This window comes from Lycium ferocissimum, chromosome 5 (assembly GCF_029784015.1).
Source record: "Lycium ferocissimum isolate CSIRO_LF1 chromosome 5, AGI_CSIRO_Lferr_CH_V1, whole genome shotgun sequence".
Taxonomy (NCBI): Eukaryota; Viridiplantae; Streptophyta; class Magnoliopsida; order Solanales; family Solanaceae; genus Lycium; species Lycium ferocissimum.
In genome coordinates this window covers 25,860,767-25,880,923 of record NC_081346.1, presented here as the reverse complement: position 1 = coordinate 25,880,923, position 20,157 = coordinate 25,860,767, and the positions used below count along the sequence as shown (strand labels likewise).

Sequence of the window (20,157 nt, the reverse complement as noted above, 5' to 3'; positions counted from 1 at the left end):
TATGTAAGCTAAGCATACTTTCACTTCCACTCTTGTAACCTATCACTCATTTTTCTCTTCCAAGGGAATATACATCTGGGAAAATCATTGGATCTTGAAATATCTATTTGCCTTGCATTATTTTCTTATTGATTAAGTCGGTTCTTTCAATATAGCTTTGATAATCTGAATCACTGACCCTGAAAAGGAGAGTTTCCGGGATTGGATACGATCTACTTGTCTTTAAATCCATAAATTAAAAATCTCTAAATAATTATCCATTTTCATCGAAAAACGATTTTACGCGTCGTCTGTGGGGATAGACGGCGGTGCAGTTATCCTGATTCGCAGTAGAAATTCTCCTTACACGAAACTCTAGCAAAATCAATATACGTAGAAAAGACATGTCTATCGATAGTTCGAGCAATTTATAGGGACCATAGGACACACAGATGTTGCTGAGAGGTATGAGAAACTTGGTAAAGGTGCCAATATCCAAGCATGAGAAGGAACCCATTGAAGGGCACGGGAGCAGCAGGAGTGGGACACTGCACAGGCAGTCTAGTGAGGAGCTAAATAGAGGTATCCCAAATGATGACGAACAACGGCGCCAATGTGCGTTAGGAGAAAAGGGTCAAGTGGGATCTCAACCTAACAGGCAAAAACCGAATAAAAAGACAGGATCCTTGACGAATAAAATACTGATGGCCATGCTCAAGGCGTAGGAAGAGAGAATGCAATGCATGGAAAGGGCCATGACTACTATTGCAAGGTATTCTGGGGTAGGGATTCTAGCGTTGAATCAGAGCACGGGTAAGTTCCTTATGACCCCGCAAATAGAAAAGACCGAGGGGGCAAGAGAAAAGTTGAATGCATTTACCAAGGAATTACTCAGGGTCAAAAGGGAATGATCGAACGAATAAGCCAAATCTTGAAAGACCCGTTCGGAGTCAGAAAGTACGGCGTGCCATCATGGCCAGAGAGCATACCCCTCACTCTTGAACAAAGAAGAGGGAACGGTTCAAGACAGGAGACATGAGCACCAGAGAAATTTCCCCTCACCCTGATGATATGACATTAAATACATTAATAAATAATGTCTCGATTTCAGGAATAACGGTGATTTCAAGAAGCGTGATTAACATTAATCAATGGGGAGTCGTCCAACGGCTTGTTGAAAAGGAGGAAATTGAATTTTTTGGTGAAAAAGCCATCAAGTTAGTTTGTAACAGAGTCGTGGAATTGACGGTGCTCGCCGGAGAGAGCGAAGGGAAGATAAAATTTTGAGCATTAGACGGGAGCATGGATTTCAAAGTCGTGTTGGGGAAACCCTGGATTCAAGACATAAACGTTGTAATTTCAGCCCCCCTAAGAAGGCAGGAGTTTCCAACGATGGGAAGGGTGAAGTATATCCTGCCCGGAAAATAGAGAGAATTGAACCCAGGGTATACGGCCTGCACTCGTACCAAAGGGAATCAAAGGGCAATGGTCTAGGCGAAAAAGGAAATCGAACGGGAAAAGGACCAAACTCGGATCTAGAAGCAAGCGTCACAAGTCACCAAAGATAGTTTGAATCGTACGAGGCTCGCAGGCCCTTAGGTCAAAATTCAAATAGGGGAAATAATGGGAGTAGTCAGGGTATCCTCAACAAGAGTACCCCGTGCCTTTTAAGGTCGGCGTGGAAAGGGGCAGGCCTCCGAAGCTCTCGGATCATAATTTCTGCATAAATGTTGTGGAACTCGTTGCAATAATGAGAACGATAAAAGAAACCAGGTTCCCAGAGGAAATTCGAACCAACCCAGACAGGAGGAATACCGGCTTATGGTACCATTTTCATAGCACCCACGGGCATACCACGGAGGATTGCGCGAACCTCAAGGTCAAAGTGTCTCAGCTTTTACGAGCCAGGCATATCAGAGAATACATAGGTAGCCAGGTCGAACTCAACTCAGGCAAGAATCCTAGGCAAAAGATGGACGAAGCGCCCTGACCCGCATGATCTTCTGAAACTGAGAGCAATATGTCGAATGCAAAGCGTCGGAAGTCCAAAGTTTCATTCGTGATCAAAAGCCGCTCCTAGGGCCCCGCAGAAAGTGAGGATGTATCCTTTATGGGCTGGAACTGCACATTCCTTCTGAAGATGACATCCAGATAATCCATTCAAACTAAAAATTTCTTTCATTTAAATGTGCGCTTATCAATCCAGGCTGAGATCATAAATGTAACACAACTCCAAACTCGTGACAAGACATATAGTGGGCGACCCCAGTAGTTCAAACTCTGTCTTAAAGAAGCCTACACCACAGGATCGAGGGGAGGTTGAGCAAAAGACCCGAAAGAATTAAGACCAATCCGAGGAATGCTCGAACCATTGGACCAAATAGGCGGCTGGGACTCCCCGCAGCAGGCTAGCACCTTAATGAAGGATCAATGTTTACTTAAGAGGAAAAGTAGTAGGAGCAGTGTCACAGGAGTTGCAACAATGGTACCCATCTCCCACCCAAAGAGAGAGAAACTAGCTAAAAGATGTCATTAACTTTCCGCAAAGCAGAGGGAAAATACATTGACGCACTGGTAACATCCCCACAAACTCTGAATTTTAATATTAAATGTATGCTTATTGACCCAGGTAGCTCCGTGAATATAGTGCTCCTTCGAGTGCTCAAAGAGACGTAGGCGGTAGATCGGGTAACCCTGGTGATAAAAATTTTTGACCAGATTTAACCTGTCGAGCGAGACCACTCGAGCGCATATCAAGGTGGTCACTCATGTAGAAGGAATCCCCTCAGAGTCCCTGTTCGACATCCAAGAGGGAGAGAGGCCTTATAATCTGGTCCTGGGCAGGCCCTAGCTACATTCCATGGAAGCGGTCCCTCCGTCTTACAATCGGGTCCTGAAGTTTCCTACCTCGTGGGGAATTACAGATATTCAAGGTGAACCGGAGCTCAATCAAGGGGTTATGACCATGACCACCTTCGAAGGAAAACTCGAAGGTAGCGGGTCGCTAGTAATAATAGAACCCTGACCTCGGATTCCTACTCCTGATTAGTCTTAGTAAGACGCATACAAAAATCACCTTCTGGAGGATGCAATGGACGAAATACCAAGAGGGTTCGTAGTACTGGAAGAAATAGATACAGGCAGATCCACGGCGAATAAGCTAGAGTTGATTGCTTACTGATCAAACATCCTCGAAGAACAGGTATACCGGGCTCAGGCTTGAACCTCGAGTCCTGAGGGAAGATACTTAACTACTTGAAAAATAACTCAATTGGCTTTACTTGGTCGGGGGTGAATACTGCAGGTGTCCCGGCATAGTTAGCCGTTAGAGGATTGGCCGTGTATCTGGGCAGTTAGCCTGACAAGCAAAGGAGGCGCTCAAATATTTGTTTGTTATAGCTGAAAAAGCCTTGTCCCAAGGCCGAACGTGTCGCCCATAGAAAGGAAAAATTGTCCTGGCGCTAACGATCGGGGGATTAACACTATACTAATAGCGATCATAGTTGTGCCGTGGCATCGTTACCCTAGAGGGTCATCTTGAAAAAAATTCGGACCCATGTCAGTAGGGGATCAGCCGGGAAGACCCAAGCTAACTTGCAGAAGCCATCAAAAAAAAAATCCCACTTAAGGGGCAAGCTTCGAACTCAAAATTACCCCGTCACCCGAGAAAAGGGATTAAGGTGAGTGTTATATCCCATGTTTTGTACGTTGGGATAATCCGAGCTAGTTGCGGTAAGTTAAGGACAAGACTATTCCGGGATACGAGATGGAGACTTTTGACCTCCGATTTTATTTTAAGGCATGAGTTGCTTGTGATTTTATTGGCATGGAATATTAAGGAAATTTGGGGCTAAAAGTGCATTATGGAAAACTTATAATTCATGACATTAAAGGGGCATGTGGCCGGCCACATGTGGTGTGGGCCATGGCCACATGGAAAGCTTTAATATATGTGAAATTAGATGACATGTTGATCATATTATTCATCACCTTCCCCTTAGAAAATTCAAGAAACTTGGAGAGAAAAAAAGACAAGGGCCATTCGGCCATAGTCAACCGAACAAGAACCTTCACCAAAATTGATCAAAAAATTATTTTCTTCTAGCCAATCAACCAACTAGAAGGTCCTCTTTAACGTGGAGTTGTTGTTGGAGTCAACAAACCATTTGTTTCATCGTTTGCAACCCTAGCTAAGTTGTAGAGTTAAGAGGAAAAGGTAAGGATTAATCTTATTTTTCATATGTTATGGATGGTTTGTACATGTTGTAGTATGTAGAAATGGATGAAACTCATGAAATATTGCATGTTTAAGTGGAGCCGTGTGTGTTGTTGTGACCGTATGCATGTTATGTTGTGTAGGAGTGATGAATTAAATTCTAATAGCATGTTTGGTTGTTGTAGTGTATAGAAATGGATGGGAATCATGAAATATGTTTGTGGTGGTGGTGGCCGAATAGGAGTCACCTTGTGTGGTTAAGAATGAACTAATTTTATTTAGTATTTTGGTTGTTGTCATTATGGATTCTATGATGAAAATGAGAGTTTAATGATTCAAGTTGATATTGTAATTGTTGCGGGCTGATTTTGGAAGTTAATGTGCTTTTAATGTAATTTTTATATTTAAGAGAATGACATTGTTAACGTGTGGATTGTTGGTGTAATTCATGAATTTGGAAGAGAGGAATGTGTTGATGTTGTTGTTCTCGGGTTTGGAATGGTTCGGGTGGAATGGTGTTTTGTTTAGGTTGTTTGAAATATTGTGCGGGTTGTTTAAAGTGTTCTTGAAACTTGTTTGAGTGGTCTCGGATTAGTATTTGAATATGTGAGCGTTGACGTTGGCTTGAATGTTGGTAGTTGAATTGAATGTAAATGGGATAATGTTGAATTATATAGAAAAGAGTTACAAATGTTAGAATGCATTTTGAATTGATTATTGAGGTTGTTAGTATGGTTGTTGGTGTTGTTGTTGATGATTTTGGCCGAGTTGAATTCTCGGGGTTGTTGAATTTACAGGGGAAATGCTGCCCAAATTTCTGTAGAATTAAGTGCTAGTTTGGGATTGAATCCCTAAGGGTCTATAGCTAATATTCGGTGTCAATGATGTTATTGTAGACTTTGGGAAGCCCGAGACTCAAGCCTGATTAGCGTAGGAAGCGGACAAGGTATGTGAAGCTTATCCCTTCTTTCTTTGGCATGTCTTAGTGGTAAGTAGGCTATGATACGAGCCTCGGGGTAACTCCACTCTCATGATCCGAGCATGATTATGATTCTTATTCATCTCTTGATATTGGTATTCTTAATATAGTAGAAACATGGTCCTTATGCCTTTGTTATGATTGGACTTGAAATGTTGTATAAACGGTCTTGTTCCTAAAGGATCTTATCTCTAGAAGTGTCCGTAACTTTCATAGACGATTAACCGGATTGCTCTGATATGCTCGTAAGTGATTCTATAACGTATAATGACCTTAACTTTCATGGGCGGGCCCGGATTGGGTTGATGCGTATCCGTGGGCCCCGAGACTTTTCTATGTTTGACTCTAACGACTTTCTAAAAGAACTTAATGTGGCTATCGTCTTGACCCTCGAGCGTCTATTACTTACTTATCTATCGAGTCTGTAATGACGATTATGTTCTTGGTTTCCATCGCCCTATGTCATATGATTTTGATACGTACCTATGATTTCTACAATTCTATTTGATATGTTCCCGAGTGACATTCGGAGGAAACTTGATTCAACTATTGTTTGGCTTTTAAAATGAGGGTTCGTTTTGTTCATTCTGTTGAATCGGTAATGATGATTATGTGTGTGTGGTTACTTACTACTGCGCTTTCGTGCGTGGTCGTTACATCTTTCACCGAGCCCTCGGCCAGACATGCTTCGTGCATAGCTCTCTACCGTACTATTCACCGAGTTCCTCATTAGAGGGCGGGACACGCTATGTATATATGATGATGTGATGATGGCGCCAGCCCACAGGATGGGCCGAGTATGATGTACATATGATGGAGACAGGATCTCCTCCACCGAGTCCCTCATTAGAGGGCCGGGACACGCTATCCACCGAGTCCCTCACTAGAGGGCCGGGACACGCTATTCACCGAGTCCCTCATTAGAGGGCCGGGACACGCTATCCACCGAGTCCCTCACTAGAGGGCCGGGACACGCTATTCACCGAGTCCCTCATTAGAGGGCCGGGACACGCTATATGTATGTATATGATGGTGATATGATCTTACTTATCGAGTCCCTCACTAGAGGGCCGGGACACACTATCTGTATACACATGTGCAGAATAATTGTCTGATTGTGTCAATAAGCCCGATAACAGGTTGGATATGACATTGTTATGCATGGTTTATGTTTAAGAGTAAGCAGGTCGGATATTCTGAATATCGTACTCACTTCTGTACTTTTATCTCAGTTATGCCTCTGTTACTTTATTTCCTGCTTTACATGCTCAGTACATATTCCGTACTGACCCCCTTTCTTCGGCCGCGTTTCGTGCCGCGGATCTGAGACGATCATTTTGGTGACCCGCCAGCATAGGACATCCACTCTGCCGTCTGAGAGTGCTCCTTTGTCCCGGAGCCCATATTTGGTATAGACTCTTCTGTTATATATGTATATACGTACATGTCTATTCAGGGGTACGGCGGGGCCCTGTCCCGTCATATGATTCTGTTATTACTCTTAGAGGTCTGTAGACACGTATGTGGGTTGTGATTAGTCACTGTATGGCTATGTCTGTGTGATTTATATTTTGGGCGGTCCCGTTCGCCGTGGCGACCTTGTGTGCGTGTACATATGTTCGGACATATTGTGTATTTTACGACAGCCCTGCCGGCTATTGTGCAGTATATATATTCGTATGTGACAGGCTGAGACGACGTTCGATTTTCGTATATGTTTAAGTTATCCGTATACTGATTATAGCTAGCAGGTGTGTACGAGTACCCAGCTCGGGCACTAGTCATGGCCTACGGGGTTGGGTCGTGACAGTGAGTACTATGGGTTTCCTCTGCAAGAAGGTTACAAGGTCACATTACGAAGGTTTGCCGCCTCGTATTATAACATTGGCATTCTCACAAAATTTCGTACCCTGATATGGGGAGGATAAAGACGTGCCCAAGCGCTCGGAGGAAACAATCTTTGGGACTACCAACAGTTCTTATCCATTAAGTTTCCCCTCAGTCCCGCTATAGCTTTTTTTTAGAAGATGCGGATGAGAGACTACGTATTGATAGGACGAGTCATCCCTTATATGTAATGACCCCCCCCCTCCCGATCGTTATTTAATACGTCACAAAATCAATACCCAATCTAGGCCAACGATCTTAAATGGTAAACCCTATGGGGTGTTTAAATGATCAATAGTGGGAAGAATCAGTTTTGAAAAGAGTTAAAAATCACAGGCCCGGGTGAGCCTGGTCTGCCGCAGTGGACAGAATGTCGCTACAGCGGTCTCACAATAACAGACATAGTACCGCTGCAGTGGTCTCGCCATAGCGGAACTGTTGTCCGCCGCAGCGTACATCGCATACCAGTGGGCGCGTTTTTCATACTTAGTTTTATATTTCACCCTCCTTTTTAATAAAAGACTCTTCAAGGCTGCTATTAGGTTTTACATGGAGAAAAACCCTTGACACTAAGAAAAAGAGGCTTCTCCAACATTCTTCATATCTCCCCCTTCAATTATCATCTCTCATGGATTCGGATAAGGGCTAGAAGGGCGAGTACTTCATGGAAATTTGAATAGTTGTTCGTCATCGATGTAGGTTACGGTTTACTTGAGTTAGACTTTGATTAGTGAGTTGCATATACGTATAGAATTGACGGGAGAATGCATGATTAGGTCTTTGGACACGGAGTTCGGATGGATAAGTTCATAATTTAACGAAAGTTGTGTACAACTAATAATTAGAACAATAACGAGTGTATAAATGGATACTAAGTCCTAAGGTGTGTTGATGCCTGTGTGTTACTGATAGGAAGTGATTTCTTGTCATTGTTAAAAAAGGCTATCCCGTAGGCTAGCTAAATTATCCCAAGGTATATTTAATTTCCGCGTTGATTGTCGAGTAAATTGCAATATTCATATGGTTGTTCATTCTTGCCAACAAAAAAGGGTTACATTGGGTGAGTTGAAGCGAAGGCATAATAGTGTTACACCCGTCAAGGGCATATTTCATGACATTGATCTTATTCATTAGCATCGTTGCATATGTATATGTGTGTAGTTACGGAATAATGCATGAAGCGAAAGATCTGAGTAAGTATCTGTTGACACCTAATTTTTGACCTTCCGTAATTTATTTCAGTCACTCAGAATCCCCGGATAATAAATAAATGAGCTGAGCACTTTTAAAAGCTAGTGATTCTTTATAAATTATCCAGCATCAGTATTTCTTTTCCTTTAATTAACAAAAAAAAAAAAGGGGGGGGGGGGGGGATGTTCATGCATCATAATTTCGTTTAGAAATTAATGAGCATTTTTATGATATTTTGTTAAATTTAATTTAAAAAAAAAAAAAAGGAAAAGGGGAAATTGAGGAAGGGTCCTTATTTTATTATTTAAAATTATTTTGCAAATACTCCTTTCCTTTTTATTTTTATCTTTGAAAATTTGAATAATTCAAATGATTTAAGTAATTAACTATCTGACCTTTTTAACTTCTGATTTTTATAAAATAGGCATGATTGCCCTTAAATGTTTTAATTAGGTTAATTACTTAATTAATTAAGTGATTGCAAAATTGAGCGTTTATACTTTTTGCCTTGGCCATAATTAATTTAGTCAGTCCATAATTTAAAGAAATTAGAGTTGTTTTTGCAAAATCAGCCTGTTAACATTTGATTTAAAATAATAGGTTTAATTTAATTTCCAAAATTGATTTAAAAAGCCACAATTAAAATAATTACGCTAGGCTAATTAATTAAGGCCATTTTAGGCCCATTAACGATTTGACCGGCTTTTTAACATTATTTTATAAAATAGTTATGGCCTAATTTTTCCTGTAATTAATAATTCCTCCAAGTTTTAGTTTCTAATTATTTGTTTTAGGTATACCCAATGTATACACCAAAGTATACACATATATATATGAAATATATATATATACACTTGGTGTATACGTGAAAGATGAGGCCCCATTAATTTAAATTCGAATTTGGACCAAGTCCAACCCAAGCCAGGCTGTGACCCAGCCCAATCCCTTTACGTATACAACCCCCCCCCCCCCCCCCGCCTTTTTATTTTCTACTCTCTTCTCTCTCTTTCTTCTTCGGGTAACCCTAGAGGCTCAGCCTCTGAGCTCTCTCCCTCTTTCATTGCAAAAATGGCAAGTATTCAGAGAATGCATAGTCCTCACAGACGTAGTACAGCCTGAATCATGAAAATAATTAATGTTTGGTCTCCTTTTCATTCAAACTTGCCCCAAACGGTATTAAAATCCCTCCTTTTACTCTTTCTTTGCATTGTTAAGTCAAAATCACGATTTTTCTGTCAATTAAAGTTATGTTGCTTTATGATTTTGCGCTATTTTTCTATTGGTCTTCGTGGGTTGGGTCAGATCGACTTTGAAAGGAATGAATCTAGCTGTAGATGTTGTTTAACTCTAAATCTCAGAAGTTGAATTCATTTTTACTGAAAAAATGGGTTTGTACCATATCATTGGTTTCACCATTTTGCACAGCCTTGGGGTTCTATAAATAGAATCTCCACCAGAAAAAAAAGAAAAAAAAAAAAGGAAGAGAGAAAAAAGTTGGAAAAAAAAAAGAAAGAAAAGGGTTTTTAGAACCAAGAAGCTTGAACTTTTGAGTTTTACTCGAGGTTTATGCTTCATTAGTATAGTTTTAGACTTCAACTAAGGGGTTAGAGTCTTTTATAGTTCTAAAATTTGTTTATTTTGTGCTTTGTGTGGCTGAGATTTGAATTTGGAAGCACCAAGGTCTTCAAATCCATTCTTTTCCTGGCTGCGCACTCAAAAGGTAAACCTTAATTTGATTTATTTCATTTTTGTTATTTAGTATTCTGCCTAGTTTAAGTAAGTTTGTAAGTTAGTTATATTTATATGTTTTGATATGCCTTGTTTGGTTTTGTGCTTAATGTGTGCTTCATTTAATAAAAATATAACAAGGATTAATGTAAGTGTTCTTCTGAAGTTCATTTAAGAAGCAGGCTGTTTGAATCACTTATTAATCTTGTTTGTTCATGTGGTATTGAGGTTCACTGCTCACTATAAAGATGAGTGTGTGAAGTGCTTCTGAAAATCCCCTCCCCTTTCCCTTATCTTTTCTTGAATGTTTTTGCTAGTTCACTAATCATGATCCTAAGTAGAGTCAATATAAGAAGTTCAACTTAATTTTAAAAAAGAGGGAGGTAAGACAGTCTATGTGTTAGTACAGATGAATGTGGTTGATTTGTTGGTAGTGTGTGCTAGTGATTACAATTAAGTCCCCTATTTTGCTAGTCAGTCACGAATTGCCCCTATTGTGAAGTGAGGTCTTTTGTCAAAGTCTTAACTGGGTTGTTTGAACTTGACAAGTTGTTTTGGATACAAATCCTGAGGTGTTTCTCTTTCTTTTGAAAATAAATAAATAAAGGAAAACCTAGATAGAATGTGAATCTTTTTGCTGAACCTCTGAATATAAAATAGTGGGATGTCCCATTGCTTCTTTCCTCTTAAATGATCTTGCACTTAGAATAGAGTAAGACAAGATAAGCCAATGGTTTGTTTGTTTGTTATCTAATACTAGAACAAAGGAGTATTAGGTTCATGGCTTAGGCTAGCAGATTGGTAGATTGTTCATGCCAGTGTCTGTGGTTGTGTTATCATCTAATGTAGGCTAGACCATATGTGATCACCTCTGATTTGTGGCAAATGTATGCTAATTGTCCGTGTCACGACCCGGCCCGTGGTGCGCGTGATCGCGCCCTGCGGGACGCCCGAACGGACTTTCATATCAAGTCATCATATTTTAGCTAGCTCGGACACTACATTCACTATTTTAGTGTGTGCGGTCGTGCAAAAAAATTATCATATCATAATCATATGGGCGGCGGTCCCGAATATATATACATATACAAACATACGGAGCCATTTAGGCCACATCCATGATAGATTGGCGGAATATACATCGTCGGATACATACACGTGTACACAATTAGGCCGTTTTGGCCATAATAGCAAACGGGACCGCATAAAGGCGCAGATCATAAACAAACGAACGCACACATGACCCAAGACCCACATATATGACTACAGGCCTCTACAAATCAAAACGAAATCATATGGCGGGACAGGGCCCCGCCGTACCCAAATAATGAACTTGTACATCACAAGATATGTGGGCTCGATCACAAGGAGCACTACGTAATAGCGAGAATGTGGCCTACATCGGCAACCGTCCGAACCTCCTCGTACCACGGCGAAACGCGCCCCCCGAAGAAAGGGGTTTCTATGTTGAAGAGATAAATCAAATAAATAAATAAAGAGAAAACCGGATTGGTATATCGAACGTGGAAAACATGCATACATAATGCAAATAAATCGTTTAAAGCTCGTGGAACGTGTTAACCTCGACGGCACACACAAATAGTGGGATGTCAAACCCGAACACAACATATCATCATAACATATCATAAGCCATATCACAAAGATCTTGACAAACGGATAGTCTTGCGACATCGCCGAATTTATCATGGTGCGCACGATCAAACCGGTCCGGGACAAAGATATCATAGTAACTGAGCACGAGCGGTAGATGCTGAAACCATTGCATATACACCATTTTCCAAGACTTATCATATATATATATTGAGAGATCGAAGGTTCAAAATAAGTATGTCCAACACAAATTAGTATACAAAAGGCATGAGTCTTTAAATTTACAAAACTTTCGAAAAATACTTCATAAGCCATTTTCTAGAAATTTGGTATCGTTTACATTTAGGAGCTCTCAAATAACCTATGGATCAAATCAAACAGAGCCTTAAATGCGTAGGCAAAAGTCCCCTCTTTATACCATACAAAGGTGGATCAAGTAAGACAAACGAAGGAAGTCTAGCCCATGTAGAGTCGGGTGGCGGACACAAATTACGAACATTAGACTCTATGGAGTCATCCATGTAAATTTCAAAACGATTCTATCACATTGGTGCAAATTATGAATGTTCGGATAGTTTTCCAACAAAACATAATAATTATAATTCAATCACATTGAATGAATAGTACCTAAAATCAGACTCGGATTTCTATGAACAAAATTGCCCTCGGGGCTCAAGTCTCAACCTAGTATATCTAGGACATGCCAAAAGAAGAAAAGGGATAGCTTTACATACCTTTTCCGCCTCCTATGTGCCTCCAAAATCAAGTCTCAAGTTCGTCAAAATCTACAATTTGGTCATATTTACCAAATGTGAGATATAGCTTCTAAGAATTCAACTTAAATTCATATTTGTCTATCGAAATTTCGGCAGCATTTCCCCTATAAATTCAACATCCCCGAGACTTAGCTCGGCCATAATATCAACGACAACAACCACAACAATAACAACAATCATCAAAATCACAGCAAAACACATTCTAACATAATCCTTCTTCCTTTCTACATAAGGCAACACTTCCATTCCAACTTCACAATGTCAAACTAATATCAACATTTCCATATTCATTAACTAACTTAAGACCATATAATTACGATTCGGAACCATTTCACATTATTCCACAAAATGTACAAAAGTTCCACCAAAACCACAATTCATCCAAAACCTTCAATCTTCGGCGCAAACATCCGCAACACATTTTTCATCTTCTAGTTTCATGATTTACATTAACTTTCACATACTAATCACACTACCTCCCATTAATACAAAAGATTACATACAAGTCGCATTAGCTTCTATATCACTTTCCAAAACAAGATTACAACTTCATTGAAATCATCATATTCTCATTTGCATCTTAGGATGCATATCAACAACTAAATCATTGCATGGAACTTAATTCACATATTACACCACACATATATATAAACATTCGGCCAACTCCCCACATTTTCAACTTCAACCAAAACCATTAAGCTTTCATTTCTAATATAGAGTTCACAACAATTACAACTAAAATGCTACATAAAATCAACTCATATTGGCCTACACAACAATGTATGCACACGGCTATACACACGCACATATACATCCATGCAACTTCCATGTTTCCATGAATTTTAACCCTCTCTACGTTCTAGAACATAAACCAAACCTCCCTAACACATGAAAGGGATTAATTCTTACCTTTTTTTCTTCAACTTCTTCACTTGACCACAGTGCGGAAACAATGAAACGGATGAATTATCTTCCGAAATAATTATGCCACGTTGTAGAGGACCCTTGAATTAGTAGAAATACCACAAGGAAATAATTTTTGGAACAAGATTTCCATGACCCAATTTTTTTTTTATATGGCCGAATGCTCCCCTTTGTTGGTGCTCTTGTTCTTTTGTTTCTCTTCTCAAATTTTTCTTGAAGGTTCTAAGTGATAAAGACCCCCTTAATATAATTTTATCACATGATTTTAATGACATGGGCTTGGGTCTTTTAATGTCCATGGCCGGCCACCACTTGATTTGGGCCTTAATTTCTCTTATATTTTTTGAGCCCAATTTATTATGGGTCTTACTTTGTAATTCATGGAACAAATTTCTAAAATTTCAATTTTACCCCTGACCTTCCTCCATATTTCCGCATGAATATTTTTCATGAACAACACACATATATTACCTAAAATCAAATTATCACCTTACCTCTTACAAGTCACAATTATTTCGAAATTTTCGACTATGCAAAAACACGGGATATAACAGTCCGTGATTGATAGCAACTCCTAGAACCATTAGAATGTTGGCATTTGAGTGTGAATTATGTTTCCCTTTGGTTTGCTCAAGGTTGTTTTTCTTGACTGAATTTACTACCTATACACATGGTGTTCATAACTTGTTCTGATTGTATCACAAATCCTTTACCTGGAATAGTCTACTCCTAAATGGGCAGAGTTTGATAAAAGGGGAAAAGTGAAATATGAAAAAAAAAGTGATTAATGGTAGGAACTATAGGATCAAGTCCTCATTTAAGACTAATTAGAGTTAATAATCGGTTAATAGGCTAACTGTCAACCTGTAACTTAGTCATGATCATGTTGAAACTGAAAAGGGTATAAAAAATAGAATGAAATGGTGTCCAAGAGAGAGGTCTGTTCTCTTACTTATTTCTTATTGTTGGTCCTGCCCTATTAATTATTCCACTTAAGGGATGAAGCAAATTTGTTGTAAGAAATGGACTGATATGTTATGCTCTTGCATCTGTGTTCCTTTTCACCCATGTATGGGTCTTAATTTGGTAAGTGATCAGGAGGTCCCAATTTTATGAGTTAAGAATTAAAAGAGGAATGAAAGGAAACAACTTGGTTTTGATTTGTCCAAATCCTGAACAGTTTGGAGATCTAGGATTTATCTTGAGACATGAATTCTTTCTTTGCTTTCCTGTGAATAAGTGGTTGATGTAATGGTGATAACTCCTGGTTTTCAAGTTGCCTAGGCTTAAAAAAATGGACACAGATAGAAAGAAAACTTCATGGTGCTAGTCTAAGTAAAAGAGGAGTATGAAAGAATAGAAAAACAAGAAAACAGTATTTGAGAACTTAAAAGGAAAACACTTGTCTTTGATCTATAAACTGTCCAGTCTCATTTGGTATGTGAAAAAGGGTAATAAAAGATCATATGTGTAGGGGTTGAGGTTGAAAACCACTTGGCTAGGTAGGGAAGGTCTTTTAAAGACATCTTAGGAGAGGATTGAGGAATGCTTGACCCATAGTATCTTTTCTCCCAAATAAAGAATTGTCATGGCATCCCTTCCATGCCTATGGGGGTACAACCTCCTACCCTTGCATCTTGGTGTTATCTTGTCACTCTATTAAGGTTGTTGAATTCAAAAAGATGAATTTCTTATATACTTGTTAATGGACCGTGAGAACTGATTAGCCTAGCTTGTTGTATTTGTCCTGATGTGTCTTAAGAAAAGGGTTGGATCAGTTGGATTATGTATAATGATTTGGAAATTGTAATAAAATTGGAAAAGGGCAAAAACTATTTTCAAAAGAGGATACTGATTGTTGTTGTTTTTTTTTTTTTTTTTGGGTAAATAAAGTGGAAGAGTCTTTTCTTTTTGTAAAGAGGACATGATGGTATATGACAGAATCTTTAACAATTGGTTAAAGTTAGGATCATGATTTGGACCGTATGTAGATTCTGTGTGCATTGATGTGGTTTCAACCTGTATTTTTAAAGGTGATATGTTCTCCCTTGCATCCTAAGTCCTAATAAGTGCCTCTTTTGGAAAATAAGGAGGTCAATAGTCTGCGGGCATTCAAGATAGTAATGTAGGCTGATGGAGGCTGGGGGGGAGGGGTATATTTGACCCTTTTCTTTGTGACACTTTGAGCAATAAGTCATGCTTCCTTCCCATATTCTTCTTGGAACTGTGTTGTGAGTCCATTATTCTAAAAGTCCTAGTAGCAGATGAAGCTGAACCTAATCTGGTTATGTTGAAGAATTTGTTCTCCTTCTGTGCAACATTAAAAGTTAGTCAAAAAATATGTGATACTTGTCCAATTTTGAAAAAGATGAAGATTAAGAATAAGGCCATAACTAAATTAGGTGCATCCCTTAAAGATTAATTTATACCTTTTTTGCAAATGAGATAGAATCCCGAGTAAAGGTAGGGAAAATTCTAAACTCAGAACTTAGAAAAATATGAAATTCCTATGCATCTTTGAGACTTTGAACTTCCTACTTGCTTAAGACATGTATAAAGATGTAGCTGTTGTACCTGAGACTTGCATATCCTATATGGGAACCTGATGACTTGAAGGTCTCTTGGCAGTTGTTTCTACAGATGATCCTAGCTTGGTTTTCATTATTGCTTGTGTCTTGAATTGGTTTTTTGTGAGAAATAACATAGTTCTGTTATGCTATATTTGTTGAGATTATGGTTTGGATCCTTCTATTTATTCTTTGTCTTCTCTAGAAGAATCACTTAGACTTTGGAACATAATATCAGAAAATGGCAAGAATATTCACTTGAATTTTCCATAAAATGTCTAGGCTCATTTGAGGGATATACTGAGATAGTTTTACATATACTTCATGTATCCTAAACCTGTTGTGATTTTACTGTACCTGGAAGATGGTTTTTCCTTGTCCTTGTGTGTCCCTATACTTTATCACATCTGCTTGATTCTATATTGTTCAGAACTGCATCATTTCTCTGTGACTTATCTGTTGTGATTTTTTGGTCTAAGTTTAGTCTAGGCTATCTTTGTGCCCATACAAATTACCTTCATTTTCACGCTCAAGTTATGTTTTCTCTACTTGTCTCATCTATTCTTGTTGACTGATAGTTGTTCTATACACATGTATATTAGGCATATCCTATTTATTCTGAACCATGTGTGGGTGTATGTGAATCCGTGTCTTCCATGTTTTGTAGGTTGAGAGGCCGCTTAAGTAAAGGGGGATCTAGTTTGAACCCTTCCCTGGTGACTAGCCATGCCGGAGGTTCATGAAACCTCTTGAAACTTGTGCGGCATCAGGAATAAAGGGGGTGATGACTTGGCCTTCCACCACATAGTTTGGGATATTGAGTTTGAGGACATGGAACACACATATATCTCGCATGATCTCGTGAATAAATATGATATGTTTCTTATATATGTTGTATATTCATGTATAGAATGGGATCTATAAAATAGTAGTTTACTATGTATATTATGTGCATATATCATATGTATGATAGGAACAGTAAATATAAAGTAATCGGGGTTTTCTGGTTTTTCCCCTCTCTACTGCATGGCCACTTGGGCCGAAGTCCAACCACCTTATTGGGCTAAAAGCCCAATAGGGAAAATTTCTTTCAAATGTCTTCGAGTCCAAAAGGAAAAAAGGGAAGCTAATATATTGAAGGCCCAATCATGGGGAAAAATGATAAGAAGGCCCAACCATGGGTGAAAATGCTTGGGGTTTGGTACACCCCATTTCATTTTATCCTGTCATATTTTCATTATCTTTTGGCTTATTTGTATTGTATTTGTTACTTGTAAACCCACAAACATTATTGGAACCATTACTATGAATTAGGCATCTTAGGCAAACAGTGGATATGCCGTTTAGGCAGACTTTAGCACCCAAAAACTCATTTCTATAAACTTTGAAAATGTGTACTAATTTTTGGAGATAAAAATGGAAAAGCGATCTACCCTTTTTTAAAAAAATATATAGAGCCGAAGAGGTCTGCTTTGATAAAAATGGTATAGAATTGTGGTATGAAAATTATGAAGATTGAACGAAATTTCTTTTCATCTTTCAAAACTATCAAAAACGTGTTTTCTTTTTTTTTTTGGTCATAAGTTATTAAAAACGCAATGTCTTAGGACCAAAACCCACATGATTCTTTTCCTTAAAACTGAATGTTTTCAAAAGAATAAGTTTAGGCTGAAACACATCCCAATTTGGTTTTCAAAAAATAGGGATTTGTATAAAGTCACCACTTGGGCTTACAAATTTCGTTTAATGCTTTACAAAGAAATCAGAGGCTAATAAAAGAGATCAAGGCCCATAATGAAATTGGCCAAACAAGGAATATTTGGTCAAGGCCAACGCGGGTAGTTTCTTTAAACAAGATGAAAAACACTTTTGGTCAAGGACCCATGATGATCTTTAAGCAAACAAGCCTAGGGTCAAAGTTTTTTTGGGCTAATATTTTAAAAGAATTTCAGTAAAACATCCTAAGGTCCAAAAACAAAAAATAGATTTCAAAGGCAAAATTTATCTTTGAAGTTAAAATCTGGACTTTTATGAAAGTATATGAATATAGCAAGTATATTTTGTTAAAGGAAAATATATAAGAGTTTCTTTTAGGCCACAAACAATTCATTTTCCCTTTAAACTAACTGCGTAAAATAATGTAAAGAGTTCTTTCTTAAAGGGGTCAAAACAGTCCAAATTTACGCCTAATTTACCAAAATTTAGGTAAAGGTATTCTTAAAACATATTAAGCGGATTAACCCGGTCCATGTGTGAGCAAAGCATGAATAGAATTCAAATCAATAAGACAAATAAACTTTCCATTCTTTTTTTAGAAAACTACTATCCTTATATATAAAAGGAACTAATTATACCCGGATATCATAAATTCGAATTTAAATACCCTATATATAAATGGGATATATTCAATTTATAATGATATCCAACATGACAGTCTTTACGGGAAATAAATACTAAGTAAACAGTTCATGCAAATACTCACACATTGAAATTCGAAGGTTAACCATATAGTACGGATCCTTAATACTAGTGTGCCTAACACTTTCCCTAGGGGATCACCAGAACTCTTACCTAGAACTTTGAATTAAGAAGATTTTTTCACAGTGTATGAATAAATCCTTCAAAACTGGTTTTTCTAATTTCCTAAAAATTATGTGACAACTCTTTTAAAGCAAAGTCCAAAAGATCACCAACAATTTCGAAGTAGCTTTTCCGACCGTTAACCCCGCCCGCGAAAATGCGAACCGTCACAGTATCAGTTGTGCTATCCGATTTTATGGCCGAGCTGGATAGAATATGAGGTACTATTTGACAGCTGATCATTGGAAGTAATGTGAAAATAGTAATATATATATATATACATATACATATATGAACAGGCACATTTGACCGAGGGTGAGGATGTGGCCTAGTTGTGAGCTCGGGTCCGAGGTAGACACCATGGGTCCCCTGCAGGTCATGACTACTAGGCAATGACACCAGTTAGCATACATGTACAGTTTGTGGGGTTGATCATTGCACCGCATTGCATTGCATCCCATTTTATATCTTCATATCCTCATATTTACATGTTGTCATTCCATTACATCTGCATTATGCATCTCCCATAATTGTGTTGTACAGTCTGAGGGGTTCTGATCATTCATGAAGGTGTTGGTGTAAGAACATATTATTAAGTTTCGGAGTTCTGCATTTTAGTCTGATGGATTTAGAGAGTTCCAGTATTTAGTGGAAGTGTGATGAGTATGTTCCGTGGATGCATCATATCTTAGTGAGTGAACCGGATAGAAAGCTCTAAGGCTATTAATTAGGAAGTAGACTTTAGTATAATTGAGAAGATAAGACTTAATTAATTGTCCCAAAAGGAAATACGAATTATGACTACACTTTACTCGTCAAACAACTAGTAACAGGGTGGGAGTAAGGGAACCCGAAGAATTAGGAGTTAGAGAGGTGAGTTCGTATTAGAGAGGTGAGTTCGTATCAGTATAACTATCTATATTGGGAGTCTTGAGGGCGTATGTGGACTTATCTGTTTATCCTGCTGATTTTATATTGTGTTGCACGAACTTATCTTAGTTGACTTATGATGCTTACCAGTACGTGTGGTGTACTGATACTACTCTTGCTACATCCTTTTCTGGATGTAGATGTGTTGCAGGTCAATACTTGAAGTCTCTCTCTCTTAGTGCATTACCGGACATCTTTCTATAGCCTTGCTCCTCTCATTTCAGGCAGAGGCTATGTCGTTTATTTTATTATCCTTGTGTAATAGGAGCTTTGTATCTGTATAGACTAGATCTCGGGAATTTCAGTTTTCTTGTAACAATAACAGAGTCATTATGAGTATTTACTTGCAAATTGTGATCATTAAGTATTTTGTTGTTAATAAAACTATTGAATATTGGGGTGATTGGTAAGGGTTCACCTACTAGGTAGTAATACGGTAGGTGCTCGCATGGCCCATAACTTGGGTCGTAACATTATAAAAATTTAAAAAGTGATATACAGATCTCCTTTTATCTTCGGCAGTTATAGGCAATGCATCATTTGTCAAGGTTATAAAAAATGCTTGGGGCAAAATCGAGATCGGGAGCCGCATGGCCCAGCAATCCACTTCAAACACACGACACGACCCTTTGAGCCTCCGAGTGTGCAGGTTCCATGAACCTTTGTCTTTGTTAAATGGGATTGAGACATCTTCCCCATCAGCGCCGAACAGTGTGGGCCCTCCTTCATTGCGAATTGGATGCCTAAAATCCCTAAAATCGCGAAAGTGCTTCTAGAAGTGACATTCCT

The 20,157-nt window shown here is 38.6% G+C and overlaps 2 long non-coding RNA genes across 2 annotated transcripts in view; both read left to right on the top strand.

Moving 5' to 3' along the window:
• Positions 1–19,771, top strand: part of LOC132058325 (uncharacterized) — a 47,374-nt gene extending 27,603 nt beyond the window's left edge. Inside the window, exon 2 of the long non-coding RNA XR_009415244.1 lies at positions 19,509–19,771. This is a non-coding gene — a long non-coding RNA (uncharacterized LOC132058325). The remainder of the gene's footprint in view (positions 1–19,508) is intronic.
• On the top strand, positions 9,239–17,168 carry LOC132056603 (uncharacterized). The gene is made up of 2 exons (XR_009414858.1): positions 9,239–9,972; positions 16,526–17,168. It is a non-coding gene; the product is annotated as an uncharacterized LOC132056603 (long non-coding RNA).
• Positions 19,772–20,157: the final 386 nt, after the last annotated feature.